We start from the raw sequence: 24750 nt of genomic DNA, 5'->3' as shown, positions 1-24750 counted from the left end.
CAATACGGACCCCTGTGGTACCCCACTACTAACCGTGGCCCAGTCTGAGTGTGCTCCATTAATAACCACCCTTTGCTTCCTATCCCTGAGCCAGCTCTTCACCCACTTACACATATTTTCCCCTATCCCCATTGTTCTGATTTTATGTATCAACCTTTTGTGTGGTACCGTATCATAAGCTTTTGAAAAGTCCATGTACACCACGTCCAATGCATTCCCTTGGTCCAGTCCGGAACTTACCTCTTTATAAAAGCTTATCAGATTAGTCTGACAGGAATGGTCCCTAGTAAACCCATGTTGATATTGGGTCAAGAGGTTATTCTCCTTCAGATACTCCAGTATAGTATCTGTTAGAAAACCCTCCAGGATTTTTCCCACATTTGAGGTTAAACTTACTGGCCTATAATTTCCAAGTTCAGTTTTTGTCCCCTTTTTGAATATTGGCACCACATTTGCTATACGCCAGTCCTGTGGTACAGACCCTGTTATTATGGAATCTTTAAAGATTAAAAATAATGGTCTATTTATGACTGTACTTAATTCCTGCAGTACTCGGGGGTGTATCCCATCCGGGCCCAGGGATTTTTCAATTTTTAGACACCGCCGTACTTCCTGCTGGGTTAAGCAGGTGACATTTAATGGAGAATTTTTATTACTGATCATGTCATCCGTCATGGGATTTTCTTGTGTAAATACTGTTGAAAAAAAGTCATTATTATTGGCTTTTTCCTCATCCTCATCCACCATTTCACCCAGACTATTTTTAAGGGGGCCAGCACTATCATTTTTTAGCTTCTTACTATTTATGTAGTTAAAGAATATTTTGGGATTATTTTTACTTTCTCTGGCAATGAGTCTCTCTGTCTCAATCTTTGCTGTCTTGATTTACTTTTTACAGAATTTATTTAATCTTCTGTATTTATTTAATGCCTCATCACTACCTACTTGCTTTATTTGTGTCCCTTATTGCGCCCCTTACAGCTCTATTTAACCATAGTGGTTTCCTCCTATTTCTAACATGTGTATTCCCATACGGTATATATTGTGCACAGGTCCTATTCAGGATGCTAATAAACATCTCCCATTTTCTTTGTGTATTTTTATGTCTCAGGATATCGTCCCAGTTAATTGTACCAGATCATCTCTCATATGTTGGAAATTTGCCTTCCTGAAGTTTAGTGTCCTTGTAACCCCTCTACTACACATCTTATTAAAGGATACATGAAAATTTATTATCTTGTGATCACTATTACCCAAGTGACCCTCAACCCTTATATTTGATATGCGGTCTGGCCTGTTGGTTAATATTAGGTCTAGCAGTGCCCCCCCTCTTGTTGGGTCCTGAACCAGTTGTGAAAGGTAATTGTCTGTCATAGTTGTCAGAAACCTATTACCTTTGCTGGAACTGCAGGTTTCGGTTCCCCAATGTATTTCAGGGTAGTTGAAGTCCCCCATAATAATGACTTCTCCTTGAGTCGCAGCTTCATCTATTTGCTTTATGAGGATATTCTCTGATGCTTCTATTATTTTTGGAGACTTATAACAAACTCCTATCAGAAATTTATTATTTTTCCCCCTCCCCTTATCTCCACCCACAGGGACTCTACATTTTCATTAGATTCATATATATTATCACGCAGGATGGGTTTTAAGGATGATTTTACATATAAACACACGCCTTCCCCTCGCTTATTTGTACTGTCATTTCTGAACAGACTATAGCCCTGTAAATTAACTGCCCAGTCATGGCTCTCGTCCAGCCATGTCTCAGATATCCACACCATGTCATAATTATGTTCCAACAACATTAACTCCAATTCCTCCATTTTGTTGGCGAGGCTTCTGGCATTAGTATACATGCACTTTATGTATCTCTCTGTACCTCTATTCTTTCTTAAATTATTAACTGTTCTAACCCCACCCCCCATGCCACCCCCACCCCCAATTTCATTATTTGTGCCCAGGTCTCTATCAGCACTGTTTTCCCCTCCTATAAAAGGAATACCCTCCCCCCGTCCCTAGTTTAGATACTCCTCCAATCTTCTAGTCATTTTCTCGCCCAGCACAGCTGCACCCTCCCCATTGAGGTGCAGCCCGTCCCTAGCGTAGAACCTGTAGCCAACTGAGAAGAAAGCCCAGTTCTCCAGGAACCCAAAACCCTCCTTCCTACACCAATTCCTGAGCCACTTATTAACTTCCCTAATCTCCCTTTGCCTCTCTGGCGTGGCACATGATACAGGAAGTATTTCTGAAAATACCATCTTGGAGGTCCTTGCTTTAAGCTTGCAGCCTAAGGCTACTTTCACACATCAGGTTTTCGGCGTCAGGCGCGATCCGGCGTCGTGCCGGAACGCCGGATCCGGCAAATGTTTCGTAAAACCGGATGTGACGGATCCGGTTTTCTGCCTGATCCGTCTTTTTCTTGACAGACAAAACCGGATCCGTCTCATCCGGTTCATCCGTTTTTCTATCCGTTTTTCGACGGATTACGCCGGATCCGGTTTTTAAAATTGACCCTTGTGGCCTTCCGAACGGGATTGGCTACTGGAAAACTATATATAGCATGTTCCTACAGCCCTTCTTTGACAGGTTGTAGAGGAGAAAGTGCAGGTTGGAGAGAAGAGCAAGTTACTGGCGAAGATGGATGTTGTGATTGGAAATATTTTGAAGAATTTGGCGGATTTTATAGTGGAGGCAAATCGTTTGAGGGTGATTGTTCTGGAGAAGGAGAGAGCGAGACAGCAGCGCATCAGGCATCGTAGACGACGTTTGTGGATCCACCCCATCACAGCCAAGAGAATGACGCGTGGGGTCTATTCTACACTCTGCATGGACCTTCGACGAAACCCGGATACATTTTTTGGATATGTTAGGATGAAAATGGAGAATTTTGATTACTTGGTGGAGCGCATTGCACACCTCATAAGAAAAGCGGACACCTATTGCCGCTTCTCTGTTTCACCCGCAGAGCGTCTGATGGTGACTTTAAGGTAAGCCACATTTATTGGATATGCTCGCATCAGAGCACACTTTCACTGCAATCTTGTTGGTGGTAGTTTGTATCTCCAAGTGTTATAGGTCAGTTTTGGTATGTAATGCTGTGATTTAAAACTAATTTATTGTTTTTTAATTCCCCACAGATTTCTTGCAACTGGAGAATCCCTTTCGTCACTGCATTTCCAGTACAGACTCGGGATTTCCATCATATCTGGAATTGTGAAGTACACATGCCGTGCACTGTGGGACTCCTTAGCTGAAGAGTTTTTACCAGAGCCCACAACAGAGAGGTGGATTGAAATTGCTGACAAGTTTCAACAGATATGTCAGTTTCCAAACTGCTTGGCCCATTTCCATTGAGGACACCTCTGAAGAAACCACCTTGCAAGATTACCATGACATTACCACTAGATGTTCTGTGACGGTTTCAGTAATGAGGGACAATTTTGCACTATACTTTATGTCACCTCAAGGCAGAGTACACTGGCAGGATGACAGAGTGTGAAAGATTTGTGCCCAACCAAACTTGTGTACCTTCTGTACCAACAGTATATACCTTTGCCAACCAAAGTTGGCTATCTTGTCATGGTCTCTATTTTTAGCTTTAGGCCACAGGTGTGTACCTGGTTGTGTTTTATGCAAAGTATTTCACCTTTTAACAAAAGTTGTGTACATTGTTAGGAAATCACCAACAATAAACACAACTTTTTAGGTGAAATACTTTGCTTCAAACACAACCAGGAACACAACTGTGGCAAAAAGCTAAAATTTACCCACAGTTATATACCTAGTTTTGAATACCATTTCACCTTTTAAATACCCTGTATTTAACCTTTTTCGCCGCAGAAAGAAATGACAGACAACCAGTGTAAAATAATTTAACTTTTATTGAAAAATGTTTTTTTTAGTAAACTTTTTTAAAATTTTAATAAACTTGTTTAATAAAGCTTTGAAACTATAAAACTGAAACCATAAAACTGGTCATTTTTATTTAAATACACACATTATAAATCTGTGTAGTGTGTGGTGGAAATACTGCTGTAGGGGCTGCGGGACACTTCGACACTGGGAGTGTGGAGAGAGGACTGGGATCGTGGTGGGGAAGGAACAGTTAGAGGTGAAGGTGTGGAAAAAACTACAGAATGGGTGGACATGTGGGAAGCAGAAGAGGTGGTGGGTGGTGGAGTGGAGGGTTGGGCAGGGACTGTAGGAGCAGATGATGTTGATGGCAAGTTGTATGGGGAAGGAGTTTGGTACGGGGCAGGTTGCTGGAAGTGGGGAGATGTCTGGTACGGGGCAGGTTGCTGGAAGTGGGGAGATGTCTGGTACGGGGCAGGTTGCGGGAAGTGGGGAGATGTCTGGTACGGGGCAGGTTGCTGAAAGTGGGGAGATGTCTGGTACTGGGGAGGTTGCTGGTACTGGGGAGTTTGCAGGTACTGGGGAGGTTGCTGGTACTGGGGAGGTTGCTGGTACTGGGGAGGTTGCTGGTACTGGAGAGGTTGCTGGTACTGGGGAGGTTGCTGGTGCTGGGGAGGTTGCTGGTGCTGGGGAGGTTGCTGGTGCTGGGGAGGTTGCTGGTGCTGGGGAGGTGGATGGTGCTGGGGAGGTGGATGGTGCTGGGGAGGTGGATGGTGCTGGGGAGGTGGATGGTATGTAATAGGAGGGGGAGGATGGAAAGTGGCTGGAGGGGGTGTAGATGTAATAGGAGGGGGAAGATGGAAAGTGGCTGGAGGGGGTGTAGATGTAATAGGAGGGGGAGGATGGAAAGTGGCTGAAGGGGGTGCAGGTGGAGGAACTACTGTGGTGGGAGGAGGAGGTTGGGAGGTAACTTGCTGGAGAGCAGCGTGGCATGAATGCATTACATGCATCTGCTGGGCAGGAGAGAGCGTTTCCATGCGCTCCACAACAGACCTGAAAAAGGTGTGGTTTGGCGAAGATCTTGCTTCTGAATGCATGGTTTGCAGAAGTGTCTTCACCTCCAGAATGCTGGAGTTGATCTGCTGATAGCCTGCGGAGATTTGCTCTGACAAGACTTTTAGACAGTTCTGGAAAGATGCATTCAGATGCAAGAACTCTGGTGCATAAGTCTTTTCCTGACCCCTCTGCCGCTGCCGCCCAGTACCCGCAAGTGTACTAGAGGTGGCAGGGGCAGAAGGGTGGGGTAAAGGGAAAGCGATCTCCTCACCAGCAGCTTCATGTAATGTAGGCGGCCACGATGCTCCTGTGCTGGTGGATGGGACAGATGGGTCGAATGTGTGGGAAGGCTGGGAAGGTGCAGATGTACCGGGGCGGTCGAAGTGTCCCTTGGTGCCGGTCTCCTCAGGGATCGCCTCAGAAGGGTCCAATCGTGCAGGCTCCCGAGTGCTGCTCACCGTGCTGTGGAATAAAGAGAAAAAAAAACAATTAAAATACTGACATGGTATGGCCCTGGCTGAAAAAAAAATTTTACATCTAACATTTTTTTTCACATGTGGTGTGTAATATTTACCTTCTAGTGACCATTGTTTCCCGGAGGAACGACAGGGCTTCTGCGTACTTGTACTTGCTCCTGCGTCCTCCAGATCCACTCGGGGCCCGCATCTCTTTATTGAACTCCTTCTTGAAACGATCCCTCACAGACCGCCACCGATTCCCAATTCTGTTCCCTGAAACGAGAAAGGACAAAGTGGTTAGTATACAACATCAGTGTTTCCCAAACTCCAGTCCTCATGGTCCCCAGGGGTCATGTTTTCAGGATTTCCATAGTAAATAGAAATCCTGAACACATGATCCGTGGGGACCACGAGGACTGGAGTTCGGGAAACACTGTTTTACATCAAGCAACCGGTACTGTATATACTTACGCTCTTTAATCTGGGCCCGAACATCGAGGTCCTCCCAGCGGCCCACAAGGAGCGAACAGATTTCCTCCCAGAGTCGTCGGGTAACGATAAGGTCAGCGTGGCGACGGTCAGCCATATTCCAGAGCGGCTCCCTTTCTCTGACGAGATCGATGAGGTGGTCCACATCGAGTCCTCCATCCTCACCGTCAGAGTCGGGAGCACGCTGTGAAGGCTGTTAAAGAAAAAGAAAAAAATAACATAATTAGCCTCCACAAAAGAAATGAAATAAAAAGTGCAAAAAAACAAAGCAAAAATATTTATACTTACACGCTGGTGACCGCCGCGTTGCTGTCGCCGACGACCCTGGGAGGCACTGCGAGGACCTCTTGGCCGAGCACCAGATTGGGAAGACTAGAGAAGAAAACAAAAAATGTTATGTCTTTGGATGTAGGCATTTGTTTGCTGTGTGTGGTCTGCAGAACATTGTTTTCTATGTGTTGTGTGTAGTGTGATGTTGTGTTTCTGCGTTTGATGCAAAAAACTTACCAATTGTGAGCCCACTCCAGGTGTCTGTCCACCCCTTCCTTCTTCTTCTGGGAGCTCCTCTTCATCTTGTGAATCCTGTTTTGAAATAAAAGGCAATGAATAGACATATATTACAGAGATGATGGATTTTGGAAATAAAAACTTACCGTCAAACGCTGACGATGCGAGGGAGGGCTCCCAGAAGATGATGTGCTGTCTTCCTGGTGGCCACACTCCATGCCTGTGGGTGGTGTTCCAGCTGCTGCCATTGCTGCTGCTGCATCTATTGGGCGGCTGTTGAATAAAGAGAAACAAAGGGCCAATGAATATCTTGATATTCAATAGCCCTAGTTTGGAGGAATGGGGGATTTGATAATTACCGTCTCTCATCTGCTGCTGGCCTCCCCTCCTCAGCATGTTCCATTTGCTGCTCCATTTGGGGTGGTGGTGGTGCTGATGGTGCTGCAGTGGTCTCCTGCCTTCTCCTGCTTCGCTTGGTTGCTTTCTTGGGTGGCATGTTGGGTGTGGCTGTGGGTCCCACTGTCTTGCTTTTATATATGTCTTGTGGGCAGAGCTACTGAGCATGCTCAGACCAAAAAAACCGGATCCGGCCACCGGATCCGGCTTTCGCCGGATCAGGTGCATTGCGGCGCTCATAGGCTTTCATTGTGTGAAAAAGCCGGACGTGCCAGATCCGGCGTGTCCGGCTTTTTCGCCGGAGACAAAAAACGTTACAGTAGCCGTTTTTTCCAGACGCCGGATCGCGACACATTGCCGGATCCGGCGAAAACCGGATGAAACGCATGGCCATACGGCGCGATCCGGCGCAAATGCAAGTCAATGGGGGGGAAACCGGATCCGGCATTGCATTTTGCCGGATCCGGTTTCTGTCAAAAGCGCCGGATCGCGCCTGACGGCGAAAACCTGATGTGTGAAAGAGGCCTTATTCCCTGAAATCATCTTTAAGGATCTTCCACCTTCCACCTACCTCTTACTCCAGTCCTCTATGGTCCAATCCTTATCGTCTTTGGCAAACTTCAATCTGGCTCTCCTTTGCTTCTCATTGATGAAAGGCTTTTTCTAGCATTACATGAGTTGAGCCCTGCCTTTAGGAGCCTGTTACAAACTGTTCTTGCCGTGCACTTCACACCAGCTGCCATTTGCATTCCTTTTCTAGGTCACTTGTTGTCATCCTGCGGTTGCTGAGTGACATTCTAATAAGATGACGAACATGCCTGTCAGTGGAGAGTCGTTTTCACCCTCTGCTGGTCTGTAGCTTTGTTGTCCCCAATGTCTGCTGCTTGACCTTGTTGTAATGGACTGCCGTCTTAGAAATTTTATCGATGGAGGCAACATGACGCTCACTGTATCCCTCTGCTAGTAAAGCCAGAAATGAGCCCTTTTTTTCCTCACTCAAGACTTTTCTTTTCAACTCCTTTGGCATGGTTAAAAGTTATTTTTTCATTCCTATTACTTTTGGGATATTACTAGCATTTGTTTTGCCATCCAGCTTGTCCTATTGCAAGAGGATTGTGAACACCACAGCAGGTTTTTTTTTATACATTCCTTCATTAAGTAAGATTTGGTTCAGGTGATCACCTAATCAGAAGCGCATTAAGTAGAATAAGGTGTACTCTGATTGGAATTCAACTGACACTGGAATGTAATGGCTGTCAGACATGTAGAGAAGCTGATTTTTAAAAAACTGTGCAGTGGTCTCTTAATTTTTGCAAGAGCTATATACTACTTGCTGTAAGTAAAGGGAGGTCAAATAATCCGAGGTCAGGACCAGGAAATTGCGCAGTACGACAAAGGGAAGTCAGAGACGAAGTCCAATACACGAGCCGAGGTCAGGAAAGCCAGAGAGACAAAACAGTTCACATGGAGCAGGCACAAGCAAAGTAACAAAAAGACAGAAACAGAGTGGAAGTCATAACAATGACTCTATATAATATATGAATTTCACTGTTTGTATTGAAGAACTGAAATAAATTAACTTTTTGATGATGTTCTAATTTTGTGAGAAGCACCTGTGTATGTATATATATATATATATATATATATATATATAAAACTGCTATTGCTTACAGAAGATATGAAAATATTGCCTCTCTGGGGGTTTAGTTTCCTGTTTTCAAGATTTTAGACTTTCTTGCTTCATAGTAACAGTGTGTTTATAGTTATAGAGGATTTGGAACAATGGCAACTCTATTAGCAGCAATGCAGATTACAGTTTTAATACAAACTACAATAGAAAAACAACTTGACGTTTAAATGATATATTGAATTGGCCTTCACTGTAACAGTGATGTGCACTAGTTGTGAGCGAGTATACTTGTTGCTCGGGTGTCCACGAGCATGCTCGGGTGATCTCTGAGTATTTGGTGGATGTGCTCGGAGATTTAGTTTCTGTCGCTGCAGCTGCATGATTTGCGGCTATTTGACAGCCTGAATACATGTGAGAATTCCCTAACAAACAGGCAATCCCCACATTTATTCAGGCTATCAAGTACCTGAAAATCATGCAGCCGCGGCGACAGAAACTAAATCTCTGAGCACTTCCAAATACTCGGAGACCTCCCGAACATGCTCGGGAAAACCCGAGCAACGAGCATACTCACTCATCACTAATGTGCACCCCAGATTTGGAGTCAGTTTACATACTGTATTGGTAAAGGGTGTATCCGGGACTTTATAGAAAACAAATGTACCTAAGCACTTTAGGTGTGGGGTAAGATGACCATATGTAAAACGATCCAAGTTCATCCAGAAAACTTGGTCAATTTTCATCCATATCATCATACATGTGACATCCAGTGGCTGTTTTTTGCGTCTGTGTGCCATCTGATTTTCTATAAAACATAGATAATGAAATCAAAATTTCCTATGTTAATAATGTTAATGTATTATTAAAAATCAGATGCTACATAAATGATCCGTGTAGGACCCAGTTATTTTTTACACACCCATGAATAGGCAACTCTGATCTAAAAAGAATATAGTGTATGCTGATATAACAGCATGACTTAAAATGTCCTATAATTTTAGATGGTGGTTTAGCAAAAATATGGAGAGAAAGAAAAACTACATACAGTTGTCGGTACAAGTATAATGTACAGCGCTTCCGATAATGTAGTGCACACCCATGAATAGGCAACTCTGATCTGAAAAGAATATAGTGCATGCTGCAATTTTTTTTTCTTGCTGACACTTGATCAGCTGGAAAAAATATCTGAAATGCTCTAATAAATTACATTGGTCAGAAGATTTTAATGTTCTGGAACTACACACCTGATCTCCTACACAGACTGAATCCCGCAATTTCAGATGTGTGTTGGTGTTGTGGTCTTGATGTGGATACGCTGTATCACATTTTCTGGACGTGTCCAAAGATTCAGAGTTGGTGCTTTATGCCAAAGTGGGACTAAATCCGACTATTTACCTGCTAAATCTTACCCTTAAAGGGATGGGGAAAAGGTCAGCTAAACCGCTTCTACACATTCTTACCACGGCTAGATGTCTGATCGCCCTTAACTGGAAGCAGGTGGCTCCGCCGCCCTTCCTCCATCTCCTACATAGAATTAATGATAGTTGCAGGATGGAGTATATGACCGCGATCCTAAATGCAAGTGTGGAAAACTTCGACTTGGTCTGGGCTCCCTGGGACTACTTCTGGGTACAGAGACCTGATTAGATCAATACCTGAACCTTACCTTGATTCTTCTCCCACTGGTCTTTGCTCTATTCCCTTCCCTTTCCTCCCTTTAGTGTGTGCCTTGTCTTTTTGTTTGTCCACAATAGGGACACATGCATATTAAATTGTTATAGGTCTTTCCAATATATGTGTTGGAGGGATTTTGTTAATCTTCCCATCCCTTTTGTAAGGTTTGGTAAATGATGTTTTTGACTTTTCTATAATTGTCAATAATTGATAACATTTTAATAAAAACTTGCAGTTAAAAAAAAAAAATTACATTGGTCAGTGTGCTTTCTGATTTGCATTCAGACGTCACACGTCTGAATTATACGCTCATATGAAAGAGCCCTAAGGCCTGTTTCACACTTCCGTTTTTTCAAATCCGTCAAAATCCGTTGTTTTCCGTAAAAAAACGGATCCGCCATTTTTTGCAGGATCCGTTTTTTTGTCCCATAGACTTCCATTACGGTTACCGCGGATCCGTCAAAAAAACGGATCCGTTTTTAAAAAAACGGATCCGTTTGCATCAGTTTCCGTCAAAAAAATGGAAACGGATCCGTTTGGCGGACACAAAAACGGAAGTGTGAAACAGGCCTAAGGAGCACAATAGCTGTCGGTTGAATGATGGTTTGGCTGATTTTTCGTCCGACAACTATCTCTCCTAACTCCTCCATTCACAGGAGCTCTTGGTCGGCGAAGGTTCTATTTTTTCTTCTTCGAGAGGTGCTGACGGTGGCTTATCTTGCCTTTTAAGGGAGTGTCCAGAGGCTTTCACACCCAGTAGACTGTCAGCCGAACCTGCTTACATTGGCGGTATCGGCAAAATTTAATCTAAGGGGCCTTAGTGGGGGCTGTGTTTATGTTAATTTGTATTAATGATGCAGTTTTTGGGACAGTTGAAGGTGTTCCCTGATATAACAGCATGACTTAAAATGTCCTATGATTTTAGATGGTGGTTTAGCAAAAGTATGGAGAGAAAGAAAACTACATACTGTCGTTGGTACAAGTGTAATGTACAGCGTATCCGACAATGTAGTGCAGCAGTCCCTTACAGTTTTGTAATATATAAGCAGGAATGGAATTTTTTTATTATTTCCTGTTGATATGAAAGTTCAAGCATGAATCAGCAGAGAAGCTTTTAATCCATTTCAATACACAGTAAACCCAAGTCCTCAATTTGTTTGCCTTGCGATGGCATATCTCCCGACCGACTTTAGTTTATTTACATATAAGCACTGTTATCAAACCCACAATACTACTTTACAGGATTGTGGAATTTGAATGGCAGATTCAATGTTTAATCATTGCCTGTCCATGAACTTCGTCTAGAAAATAATCTCTCACGAAGCTTGCGGAGTTGCCCAGCCTTATGCCTCTCGCTTTTTTCAAGATTTGTCAAGATTTGTTCTCGCTGTTATCAAATTCATATGATCACAACCTATCCCAACTAGATCCTACAAAGCACATACCGTTTGTTAAATTATGGACAGGACCAGACACAGAGGCCCTGACCTGGTTGCGAAGTGTGCAAAAATGTGGTGACTATTGGTGTTTTCACACCGGTTTCATGCAGTTTTAACAAAATAGGTAGCAACAGGGTGGGATGGGACATAATCTATGAAAATCATGCAAAGTGGCAATGTTTCTTACGCCAGTAACATTCCTGCCAAGGTGCACAAAGGCACTTACCATTGTGAAGATGAGCCAAAGTCATTAGGTAGCTTGCTTCTCAAAGGATTAGGCACATCCATATCCAAAAGGCATCTTCATTAATACTATACAATGCAGGGGTGTAACTAGAACTGATTGGGCCCCATAGCAAACTTTTAAACGGGGCCCCCTCAAAGACACACCCCCCCTCAAAGACACACCCCCTTCAAGACACACACCCTTCTAGACGCATCCCTTTCAAGACGCACCCTCTTACCGATAATGCATATTAGAGTTGGCTGAGTGGCTGGCCTGGCATTAATTAAGCTGAGACAGTGAGGGCTGCCTGCCTTCCTCCACGCAAACCGACCTCCAGGAACTACATTTCCCAGAGGTCCATGCGGCAGGCAGCTCTGCAAAGAGCTAATAGACAGCGAGGGCTCAGGGAAGGGGCGGGACTGAACTAGTCTGAAGCAATACACTGGCTGCAGGCAGGGAGGCGGGCCCAATATGTGCTTCGCTCCGCACAGCAGGCACAGAAATGCAGCGTAGGCTGCGAAATCATAGTGTACATTTTTTCCACTGGGGCCCCGGATCCCCTACACCAGTGGTCCCCAACCTTTTTTGCACCGGGGACCGGTTTCAAGCAAGACCATTCTTCAATGGCCCGGCAGGGCGGGGATGGAGGTGTGGCAGGGGCGGGGCTTTGGTCACAAGGGGGCGGGGCTATGGACACGGTTGTAGTGCAGCAGTGCATACTTATAATTAAATAACATTTATAATGTGACTCAACTCACCATAGGTTTTGAATAAGTGCTCCATCACCCCCTTCTCCCCATCATTGCCTTCACCCCATCACTCCCTTCTCCCCATCATTGCCTTCTCCCCATCACTGCTGTCTCCCCATCATTGCCTTCACCCCATCATTCCCCTCTCCCCATCATTGCCTTCACCCCATCACTGCCATCTCTCCATCATTGCCTTCACCCCATCACTGCCATCTCTCCATCATTGCCTTCACCCCATCACTGCTGTCTCCCCATCATTGCCTTCACCCCATCACTGCTGTCTCCCCATCATTGCCTTCACCCCATCACTGCTGTCTCCCCATCATTGCCTTCACCCCATCACTGCTGTCTCCCCATCATTGCCTTCACCCCATCACTGCTGTCTCTCCATCATTGCCTTCACCCCATCACTGCCATCTCCCCATCATTGCCTTCACCCCATCACTGCTGTCTCCCCATCATTGCCTTCTCCCCATCATTGCCTTCACCCCATCACTCCCCTCTCCCCATCATTGCCTTCACCCCATCACTCCCCTCTCCCCATCATTGCCTTCACCCCATCACTCCCCTCTCCCCATCATTGCCTTCACCCCATCACTGCCTTCACCCCATCACTCCCTTCACCCCATCACTCCCCTCATGGCCTTCTCCTCATGTCCCCATCTCCTCCAGGGCCAGGCTACACAAACACAGACCAACACACACACACAGACATACATGTACACACACACACAGACATACATGTACACACATTATACACACACACACACACAGACAGACAGACATATACACACAGACACCACCTCTCTCCTCTCACCTGTCCGCCGCCCGTGCTTCCTCGCACTGACACAGCAGCGGCCGCGCTCCTCTCTGTGTCAGTCAGAGACAGGAAGCGCGGGCGGCAGGCAGGAAGCTGGACGGGTCCTTGCAGCTCCGCTCCTGCTATTCCCTCTTGCAGGCAGCGGAGCTGCTTGATCGCTCCCTGCCCGCCGCTAAGAGCTGCTGCGCGCCGCCCCAGCCCCCGCTATGCCACTGACCGCCCCTGGCTCCCCTTGTGTCCGCGGACCGGCAAGGGCACTGCAGCGGCCCGGCGGTTGGGGACCCCTGCCCTACACTACACACACCGGGCCGGCGGGCCCCCAAGACAGCGTTGGACACAGCACCCGCCGGAGTGCCGCAGTAATGTACCGTATATACTCGTGTATAAGCCGACCCGTGTATAAACCGACCCCCCAAATTTTGTCAAAAAAAACGGGGAAAACTTACTGACTCGCGTATAAGCCTAGGATGGAAAATGCCGAAGCTACTGGTAAATTTCAAAAATAAAATGGGCCCCATAAGATGCTCCATAAAGTTCATGATGGGTTTCATAAGATGCTCCATACAAAAATATGCCTAAAAATGCTGCACAGTGAATAATGGTGGCCCTATAACATGCTCCATAATAACATATGCCCCATATAATGCTGCAGTGATTGGTGGCACCTGGTAATGCTGCACAGTGATTAATGGCCCCTTGTAATGCTGCACAGTGATTAGTGGCCCCTTGTAATGCTGCAGTGATTGGTGGCCCCTTGTAATGCGGCACAGTGATTATTGGCCCCTTGTAATGCTGCACAGTGATTGGTGGCCCCTTGTAATGCTGCAGTGATTAGTGGCCCCTTGTAATGCTGCACAGTGATTACTGGCCCCTTGCAATGCTGCAGTGATTAGTTGGCCCTTGTAATGCTGCAGTGATTAGTGGCCCCTTGTAATGCTGCACAGTGATTAGTGGCCCCTTGTAATGATGCATTGCACAGTGATTAGTGGCCCCTTGTAATGCTGCACAGTGATTATTGGCCCCTTGTAATGCTGCAGTGATTAGTGGCCCCTTGTAATGCTGCACAGTGATTGGTGGCCCCTTGTAATGCTGCAGTGATTAGTGGCCCCTTGTAATGCTGCACAGTGATTAGTGGCCCCTTGTAATGCTACACAGTGATTGGTGGCCCCTTGTAATGCTGCAGTGATTAGTGGCCCCTTGTAATGCTGCAGTGATTAGTGGCCCCTTGTAATGCTGCACAGTGATTAGTGGCCCCTTGTAATGCTGCAGTGATTAGTTGGCCCTTGTAATGCTGCAGTGATTAGTGGCCCCTTGTAATGCTGCACAGTGATTAGTGGCCCCTTGTAATGCTGCACAGTGATTAGTGGCCCCTTGTAATGCTGCACAGTGATTATTGGCCCCTTGTAATGCTGCACAGTGATTATTGGCCCCTTGTAATGCTGCAGTGATTAGTGGCCCCTTGTAATGCTGCACAGTGATTAGTGGCCCCTTGTAATGCTACACAGTGATTAGTGGCCCCTTGTAATGCTGCACAGTGATTAGTGGCCCCTTGTAATGCTGCACAGTGATTAGTGGCCCCTTGTAATGCTGCAGTGATTGGTGGCCCCTTGTAATGCTGCAGTGATTAGTGGCCCCTTGTAATGCTGCACAGTGATTACTGGCCCCTTGTAATGCTGCAGTGATTAGTTGGCCCTTGTAATGCTGCAGTGATTAGTGGCCCCTTGTAATGCTGCACAGTGATTAGTGGCCCCTTGTAATGCTGCAGTGATTAGTGGCCCCTTGTAATGCTGCACAGTGATTAGTGGCCCCTTGTAATGCTGCAGTGATTAGTGGCCCCTTGTAATGCTGCACAGTGATTAGTGGCCCCTTGTAATGCTGCACAGTGATTACTGGCCCCTTGTAATGCTGCAGTGATTAGTTGGCCCTTGTAATGCTGCAGTGATTAGTGGCCCCTTGTAATGCTGCACAGTGATTAGTGGCCCCTTGTAATGCTGCACAGTGATTAGTGGCCCCTTGTAATGCTGCAGTGATTAGTGGCCCCTTGTAATGCTGCAGTGATTAGTGGCCCCTTGTAATGCTGCACAGTGATTAGTGGCCCCTTGTAATGCTGCACAGTGATTAGTGGCCCCTTGTAATGCTGCACAGTGATTAGTGGCCCCTTGTAATGCTGCAGTGATTGGTGGCCCCTTATAATGCTGCACAGTGATTAGTGGCCCCTTGTAATGCTGCACAGTGATTAGTGGCCCCTTGTAATGCTGCAGTGATTACTGGCCCCTTGTAATGCTGCACAGTGATTGGTGGCCCCTTGTAATGCTGCACAGTGATTATTGGCCCCTTGTAATGCTGCAGTGATTAGTGGCCCCTTGTAATTCTGCAGTGATTAGTGGCCCCTTGTAATGCTGCACAGTGATTAGTGGCCCCTTGTAATGCTGCACAGTGATTAGTGGCCCCTTGTAATGCTGCAGTGATTAGTGGTCCCTTGTAATTCTGCAGTGATTAGTGGCCCCTTGTAATGCTGCAGAGTGATTAGTGGCCCCTTGTAATGCTGCACAGTGATTACTGGCCCCTTGTCATGCTGCACAGTGATTACTGGCCCCTTGTAATGCTGCACAGTGATTACTGGCCCCTTGTAATGCTGAACAGTGATTAGTGGCCCCTTGTAATGCTGCAGTGATTAGTGGCCCCTTGTAATGCTTCACAGTGATTGTTGGCCCCTTGTAATGCTGCACAGTGATTATTGGCCCCTTGTAATGCTGCAGTGATTAGTGGCCCCTTGTAATTCTGCAGTAATTACTGGCCCCTTGTAATGCTGCACAGTGATTAGTGGCCCCTTGTAATGCTGCACAGTGATTATTGGCCCCTTGTAATGCTGCAGTGATTGGTGGCCCCTTGTAATGCTGCAGTGATTAGTGGCCCCTTGTAATGCTGCACAGTGATTAGTGGCCCCTTGTAATGCTACACAGTGATTGGTGGCCCCTTGTAATGCTGCAGTGATTAGTGGACCCTTGTAATGCTGCAGTGATTAGTGGCCCCTTGTAATGCTGCACAGTGATTAGTGGCCCCTTGTAATGCTGCAGTGATTAGTTGGCCCTTGTAATGCTGCAGTGATTAGTGGCCCCTTGTAATGCTGCACAGTGATTAGTGGCCCCTTGTAATGCTGCACAGTGATTAGTGGCCCCTTGTAATGCTGCACAGTGATTATTGGCCCCTTGTAATGCTGCACAGTGATTATTGGCCCCTTGTAATGCTGCAGTGATTAGTGGCCCCTTGTAATGCTGCACAGTGATTAGTGGCCCCTTGTAATGCTACACAGTGATTAGTGGCCCCTTGTAATGCTGCACAGTGATTAGTGGCCCCTTGTAATGCTGCAGTGATTAGTGGTCCCTTGTAATTCTGCAGTGATTAGTGGCCCCTTGTAATGCTGCACAGTGATTAGTGGCCCCTTGTAATGCTGCACAGTGATTACTGGCCCCTTGTCATGCTGCACAGTGATTACTGGCCCCTTGTAATGCTGCACAGTGATTACTGGCCCCTTGTAATGCTGAACAGTGATTAGTGGCCCCTTGTAATGCTGCAGTGATTAGTGGCCCCTTGTAATGCTTCACAGTGATTGTTGGCCCCTTGTAATGCTGCACAGTGATTATTGGCCCCTTGTAATGCTGCAGTGATTAGTGGCCCCTTGTAATTCTGCAGTAATTACTGGCCCCTTGTAATGCTGCACAGTGATTAGTGGCCCCTTGTAATGCTGCACAGTGATTATTGGCCCCTTGTAATGCTGCAGTGATTGGTGGCCCCTTGTAATGCTGCAGTGATTAGTGGCCCCTTGTAATGCTGCACAGTGATTAGTGGCCCCTTGTAATGCTACACAGTGATTGGTGGCCCCTTGTAATGCTGCAGTGATTAGTGGACCCTTGTAATGCTGCAGTGATTAGTGGCCCCTTGTAATGCTGCACAGTGATTAGTGGCCCCTTGTAATGCTGCAGTGATTAGTTGGCCCTTGTAATGCTGCAGTGATTAGTGGCCCCTTGTAATGCTGCACAGTGATTAGTGGCCCCTTGTAATGCTGCACAGTGATTAGTGGCCCCTTGTAATGCTGCACAGTGATTATTGGCCCCTTGTAATGCTGCACAGTGATTATTGGCCCCTTGTAATGCTGCAGTGATTAGTGGCCCCTTGTAATGCTGCACAGTGATTAGTGGCCCCTTGTAATGCTACACAGTGATTAGTGGCCCCTTGTAATGCTGCACAGTGATTAGTGGCCCCTTGTAATGCTGCAGTGATTAGTGGTCCCTTGTAATTCTGCAGTGATTAGTGGCCCCTTGTAATGCTGCACAGTGATTAGTGGCCCCTTGTAATGCTGCACAGTGATTAGTGGCCCCTTGTAATGCTGCAGTGATTGGTGGCCCCTTGTAATGCTGCAGTGATTAGTGGCCCCTTGTAATGCTGCACAGTGATTAGTGGCCCCTTGTAATGCTGCAGTGATTAGTGGCCCCTTATAATGCTGCACAGTGATTAGTGGCCCCTTGTAATGCTGCAGTGATTAGTGGCCCCTTGTAATGCTGCACAGTGATTACTGGCCCCTTGTAATGCTGCAGTGATTAGTTGGCCCTTGTAATGCTGCAGTGATTAGTGGCCCCTTGTAATGCTGCACAGTGATTAGTGGCCCCTTGTAATGCTGCACAGTGATTAGTGGCCCCTTGTAATGCTGCAGTGATTAGTGGCCCCTTGTAATGCTGCAGTGATTAGTGGCCCCTTGTAATGCTGCACAGTGATTAGTGGCCCCTTGTAATGCTGCACAGTGATTAGTGGCCCCTTGTAATGCTGCACAGTGATTAGTGGCCCCTTGTAATGCTGCACAGTGATTAGTGGCCCCTTGTAATGCTGCAGTGATTGGTGGCCCCTTATAATGCTGCACAGTGATTAGTGGCCCCTTGTAATGCTGCACAGTGATTAGTGGCCCCTTGTAATGCTGCAGTGATTAGTGGTCCCTTGTAATTCTGCAGTGATTAGTGGCCCCTTGTAATGCTGCACAGTGATTAGTGGCCCCTTGTAATGCTGCACAGTGATTACTGGCCCCTTGTCATGCTGCACAGTGATTACTGGCCCCTTGTAATGCTGCACAGTGATTACTGGCCCCTTGTAATGCTGAACAGTGATTAGTGGCCCCTTGTAATGCTGCAGTGATTAGTGGCCCCTTGTAATGCTTCACAGTGATTGTTGGCCCCTTGTAATGCTGCACAGTGATTATTGGCCCCTTGTAATGCTGCAGTGATTAGTGGCCCCTTGTAATTCTGCAGTAATTACTGGCCCCTTGTAATGCTGCACAGTGATTAGTGGCCCCTTGTAATGCTGCACAGTGATTATTGGCCCCTTGTAATGCTGCAGTGATTAGTGGCCCCTTGTAATTCTGCAGTAATTACTGGCCCCTTGTAATGCTGCACAGTGATTAGTGGCCCCTTGTAATGCTGCACAGTGATTAGTGGCCCCTTGTAATGCTGCACAGTGATTACTGGCCCCTTGTAATGCTGCACGGTTATTAGTGGCCCCTTACAATGCTGCTGCCTCAATTAAAGAAAAAAAAAACCTATATACTCACCTCGTCCCTGCAGCTGCAGCTGCTGCTCCTCAGCGTTGCCCTGCACAGTGACTGTTCAGGCAGAGGGCACCTGCTAACTACGTCATGGCGTCCTCTGACCTGAACGTCACTGCCAGAGGAAGCACGACAGCAGAGCGATGCACAGCGGTGGAACGGGGGACAGGTGAATATGGCTCCCTCCGTTATACTCACCTCTCCTGCATGTCTCTTGCAGCCTCCCCCCGTGCTTGTTCAATCTCAGCGCTGTTCTTCCTGCTTTCAGTGTCCACGTGGTGCCGCTCATTACATATGCGCATATGTAATGAGCCGCTCATTACATATGTGCATATGTAATGAGCGGCCGCTGAAAGCAGGACGAACAGTGCTGAGAAGATGGAATAAGCAGGGGGGCTGCAAGAGACATGCAGGAGAGGTAAGTATGTACTTAATTGCACTACCCGGGTAGCGCCGATCGGAGCCGGGGACCCGGGCCCCTATATAGGCCGGGCCCCAAAGCAACCGCTTCGGCTGCTACCCCGGTAGTTACGCCAGTGATGCAATGCTATTGTTAATGAATCAGGCCAACAGTGCCACTATGTCTAGCCTCACTCTTATTCCCAATGAGCTAAAGGCACCAGTTGAGTTAAAGAAGTTGTCCACTACTTGGACAATCCCCTCTCATAGCCCACACTTGGCCATGATGAAATAAAAAAGCTTATACTCACCTATCATGCCTACAACGTTCCAGCAGTGCCGGCATTTGTGGTCCTGTAGCCCTCATGCGATTGTTATGACACGTGAGTGACTAGCCCCCGGAGGCCGTGGGGTACTCGGTACCGGGCCCATTGATTTCAATGGGAGATGTCACAGTGGCAGTGACCCGGTCCGTGGCCTCAGGCAGTCAATGTAAAAGGGGTAGAGTGATGGGGGTAAAGTTATCGAGATGATTCGTGACGCCACCTGTGGTTTCTGGTCAGCTTGGCCAGCGCTGCAGGGTTGCTTCTCTGGGACAGATTGTGTGGTGCAGCAATGATGTTGAAGCTCCCCACAGGTGAAGCAGAAGTCCCAGGGCAGTAGTAATAGGTGTTGAGGTAGATGGTGCAGTGTTAGGCACAGAGATGTAGCAGTGCGAGACGAATGGCGCAGGAATAAGTGGAGGACACAAGGGCTTGTAGTTCCAAGGCTTTACTCAGTCTGTTGCGCATACAGGTGCCCACTTCGGTGCCGTGTCCTCCAGGTCAGGGGCTCAGCCAACACCCAGGAAAGATAGAGTACACCTTTCCAGCACTTCTCCAACATATGCCTTTCCTGAACTTCTCCTCACTAGTGCCTAAACTGAAGTACTTGTAGTTGTAAATTAAACTCAAGTTCCTCCTTCTAGATGTTACTTGGAACTCCACTCGTATGGCAGATAGCTGTAGCCCGCTTTGGGGACTTCCTACTCTCAGATCCCGGCTCACACACGTTGCTATTGCTATTGTGCCCCCAAGTCTTAGGTGGGAATAAAGTGGTGACAACTTCTATTCCTCCGGTTTCTGCTGCAGGACCATCAGCATCCATACAACTTCGGATACCGGACTCCGAACTATGCGCTTTAACTTAAGGAAGGGCTCTGTTCTCACCCTTGTCCTCAGTTCTCTTCTCCCCACGTTCCGTACTAGTCTATCTTCCTTCTGAAGAATTAGGCTTTCTCTTGCTCTTTCCCGTGCCAGCAGCTCCAGATCACAGGAGTCTGCTGCAGCACTTGCTTTCACTCCATCCCTCTCCGGGGATCTTCTCTCACTAACTGACCCTTTCCTAATCTTCTTCCGCTCTGTTGTGCAGTCTAAGCTCCACCCGCTTCCCCAGCACCCTTTGTGAACCAAAGCAGCTGACTTACAAGGTGCTCCGCTATTCTAAAGTGTCTGTGCTGGGTGCAGGTGTTGGAGTGTGGTCAGGTGTCTCCACCTTACCTGGATAGTGGGGTACAACACCTCAGGAGGAGGTGCAGTACCTCTGTGGCGACTGAACCCTCAGGGGCGCCACACGAGCCTGGCGCCCAATCAGCGCTGGCGTCACTGGCCCCGCCTTCGGACAAATCGAACATACAGAGGAAGCCAGGGCTGCAGTTACTGCTCTCACTTCCTTCTGATGTTCTATTTGTCTAAAGGTGTAGACAGTGACGCCAACGCTGATTGGGCGCTAGGCTCACTTGTCATGACAATGGCACGAGAGCTCTAGGAACATGAGTACAGATACCTGTCACGTCGCCGTCAGACTCGGGGCCTGCTGTCCCGGCCTCGGCCACTAGGAGGCACCGGACTGTCACATCGCCATCAGACTCAGGGCCTGCTGTCCCAATCTCGTCCACCAGGAGGCCCCGGACTGTTACGTCGCCGTCTGACTCGGGGCCTGCTGTTCCTGCCTCGGCCACTGGGAGGTGCCGTGGTTCGCCCCCCGAGTGATGGCGGCGACAGAGAAGGGGCTCCTGCGCAGGCATCTGGTGGACGCAGGCTCCGCTCCTCTGTCAGTCATGAAGGGGTTGGTGCATCACCATCTGGCCTGGACATCATCAGTCCGGGAACCTGTGAGGGATGGCCTCATCACTCAAATGCCTTGGGACTGGTCTTGCAAGTCGCCGGATATATTCTTGGTTCCCATGTGTGCTACGGTGTGATTTGCTATTGTTTGACTCTGACCTCAGCCTGGATTTCTGACCCCTCTACTGCCTGACGATTTTGTACCTCTGCTACTCTCCTGGTTTGTGACCTTGGCCTGGATATTCGACTCTGCTACTGCCTGCCGTTTTTGTACCTTTGCCACTTTCCCGTTTTGTGACCTTGGCCTGGACTGTCTACTGTGCCACTGCCTGCTGATTCGGTACCTCCGCTGCTCTCCCAATTTCTGTCTACGTTTTTGGTTCCCTGCCTTTTTCCCTTGGCGACCGTCCTGCTCTGGTCCACTGCTTCTCTAGACAGCAACCCCCTAGGCCTTGCTACAATTCCAAATCCCTGTATTGGGGTTAAGGGTCTCGGGGTTTCTCGGGGTGCTGTCCCTATTGGAGCCCAGATTCGCGGACGGACATCACAATACCGCTGGAAAGCACCGACACAGGAGGTGAGTATAGGCTTTTTTATGTTATCCTTACCAAACATTTAGATCAAGAAGGGGTCATGTTAAAACCAAGCACACCATTGTTTTTATTATGAAATTCTCAATAAGTTTGATGTGTCACATGACTCTCTTCCCATTGGGAAAAATAAAGTTGGATCCAAAATGGCCGACTTCAAAATGGCCGCCATGGTCACCACCCATCTTGAAAAGTTTCTCCCCTCCCATATACTAATGTGCCACAAACAGGGAGTTGATATCACCAATCATTCCTATTTTATCTAGGTGTATCCATATAAATGGCCCACCCTGTATATGTGATGAAGTCTTTTTACTAAAGCAAAACTTAACAACCATGATAAGAAAAGTTTTCAATCTGTATTTTGGCTGCATAAAAGGAGCTCAGGACAATAGCTGGGCATCTCAAATATGCTGTAATAGATGTGCACTACATCTTATACAATGGTTGAATTAAAATAGGCAGTCCATGCCTTTTGCAGTCCTAATGGTTGAGACAAAGTGAACTGTTCACACTGACGATTGCTATTTCTGCATGATGCATTCCAATTTTAATTCTCAATGGGGTTTAACTATGTTATAATAAATGTAATTACAGCTAAGTTTCCTCTATGTGCATCTTTATGTTGGCAGAAATATTAATGCTTAAAAGTAATGTTTCAATTTCCAAGCAGCTATATATATAATTGCCTTAAATTGTCCGTCATCCACTTCCGTCTGGATGTCCCCGAATCCCACAATCCACTGCGCCGCACCGGAAGTACGCCGACCGCCATACTGGAATACCCAAGTGATGGGTATTCCAATACGGCTCCCGCTGGTGATACCAAGCCCTTCCATAGTACCACCAGCGGGACACCGCCAGACCCCCCCGCCGCTGCCGGACCCCCCCACTGCCGCCGGCCCCCCTGCTGCTGGACCCGCCGCCTCTGCTGGACCCACCACCGCCACTGCTGGACCCGCCGCCGCCAGACCCGCTGCTCTTGCCTACCCACCTCTGTGCAGTCACAGCTAGCAGGAAAGACCACGATGTAGTGAAACCTCCACCAGGGGGAGCTGGTGAGGGAAGAGAGGTTATACACTAAGAGCAGCAACCCTGAGCAACAGCACAGGTGCCACAGGTAACGAGAGAGAATAGTTAGACGAACCGAGTCAGAAACTAACAGGAGCAGATGTACCAGAAGGAGCAGCAATACACGTAGTCAAAATACCAAAGCCGAGAGTCAGAAAGCCAGAACATGAGCACGGGGTCCAAAACGTGAGACGAAATACGTGGTCGGGGTACAAGCCAGGTAGTCAGATGCCAGGGCGGGAACGTAACAGCAGAGACGAATACCAAGAGACGGGGTCAGAAATCAGTCCGGGTCATACACGTGAATATCAGTCAAAGGCAGGAGGATCACCAGGGTACAAGGGTCAGCGGCTCTAAACTGCAAGCTTGAGCTATCATTAACACTGGTCAGCAGGCTGTGAGGGATTGAAATAGCCCAGCTAGCTCCAGAACGAGGCTGAGGAGATTAACCCCCGCATGACCAGTCCGGAGTGAAGACAGCAGAAGATAAACTCCTGCTGGACCCACCGCCACCTCTGCTGGACCCGCCGCCACTGCTGGACCCGCTGTCGCTGCTGCAGGACCCGCCGCCTGCGCTTCTGGACCCGCCGCCGGACCGCCGCTGCTGCCTGCCCACCTCCGTGCAGTCACAGCCAGCAGGAAAGACCACGGCTTGCGGCCTGTGCTGGAGATAGGGTGCGGGCCCCCTCTGGTGGCGCCGTACCCCATCTCCAGCACAGGCCGCAAGCAGCGGTCTTTCCTGCCGGCTGCCCGCTGCCAGGACCCCACCCCACCGCTGGACATCTGGGGGATATCAGGTATAATAGGGATACTCCACTCGCCCGTCTTGTGAAATTGGTACATGGGGGGATGAGACACAAATTTACTTCCGTGTAATTGAGAGAATCCAACCCACAGTGAGACAGGGAGATTGGGACAGGAGGATCCTACAGCGTGAAACACGCTGGATCTTCTGGTTAGAATCACATAGCCCGAGTGGCCTAAATGAACAATTGAATTTTGTGAGCTATTTATAATGATGTGATTTTCTGACAGGTGCTAGTATACTTATATATGTTTATGTCTCTGTTTTAGAGCAATGGCAATTTTGTCAAATATGTGTATATATATTAATTTTCTTGGTTTTGGGTACATAGACGTGTTCTATTTGTGTTTACGTGGGGCTATTTTTGTTTGAGAGAATTATAAATTAATAAATAATATACATATTCTCTGTCAGATCGTTTTTTCTGATCTATTGTCCTGTGATTTGATGAATTCTAGCGGATATTATTATGGACATTGCTCTGATATATATTTTATTAATGCTAATTATACTTAGAATATATCAATGAATTATATCGCTCTACTTGGGTGCTCATGTGTGGTTTGTAACGCATTCTGCGCTCCACTGACATCATCACAGGCCATTGATTTTTACATATCTGTTGCTCCAGTCTGAGGCGCTTCCGCTTTTTGGAGCGCATTTGCGCTCCATTTCTGTGCCAACATGTGACCGTGAGTAACGTGGCACAGTTTCCGCCCCCTTTCTGACGTACTTCCATCTTGTGGAGCGCACTGTGCGCTCCATTCATCTGGCAGCATGTGACCGGAAATGATGCTGTGTATGGGCTGCGGGAATCTTCAAATGACGGCGTCTCAGGTATAGAACACGCCGCACATTGCACTGCTCTTTCGGCTGGGGGGTGATGAGACC

Source organism: Dendrobates tinctorius, unplaced genomic scaffold, assembly GCF_039654945.1.
Source record: "Dendrobates tinctorius isolate UK_male_01 unplaced genomic scaffold, ASM3965494v1 ptg000003l, whole genome shotgun sequence".
Lineage (NCBI taxonomy): Eukaryota > Metazoa > Chordata > Amphibia > Anura > Dendrobatidae > Dendrobates > Dendrobates tinctorius.
The sequence above is the reverse complement of the archived record's forward strand: the minus strand, read 5'-3'. Positions refer to the sequence as shown.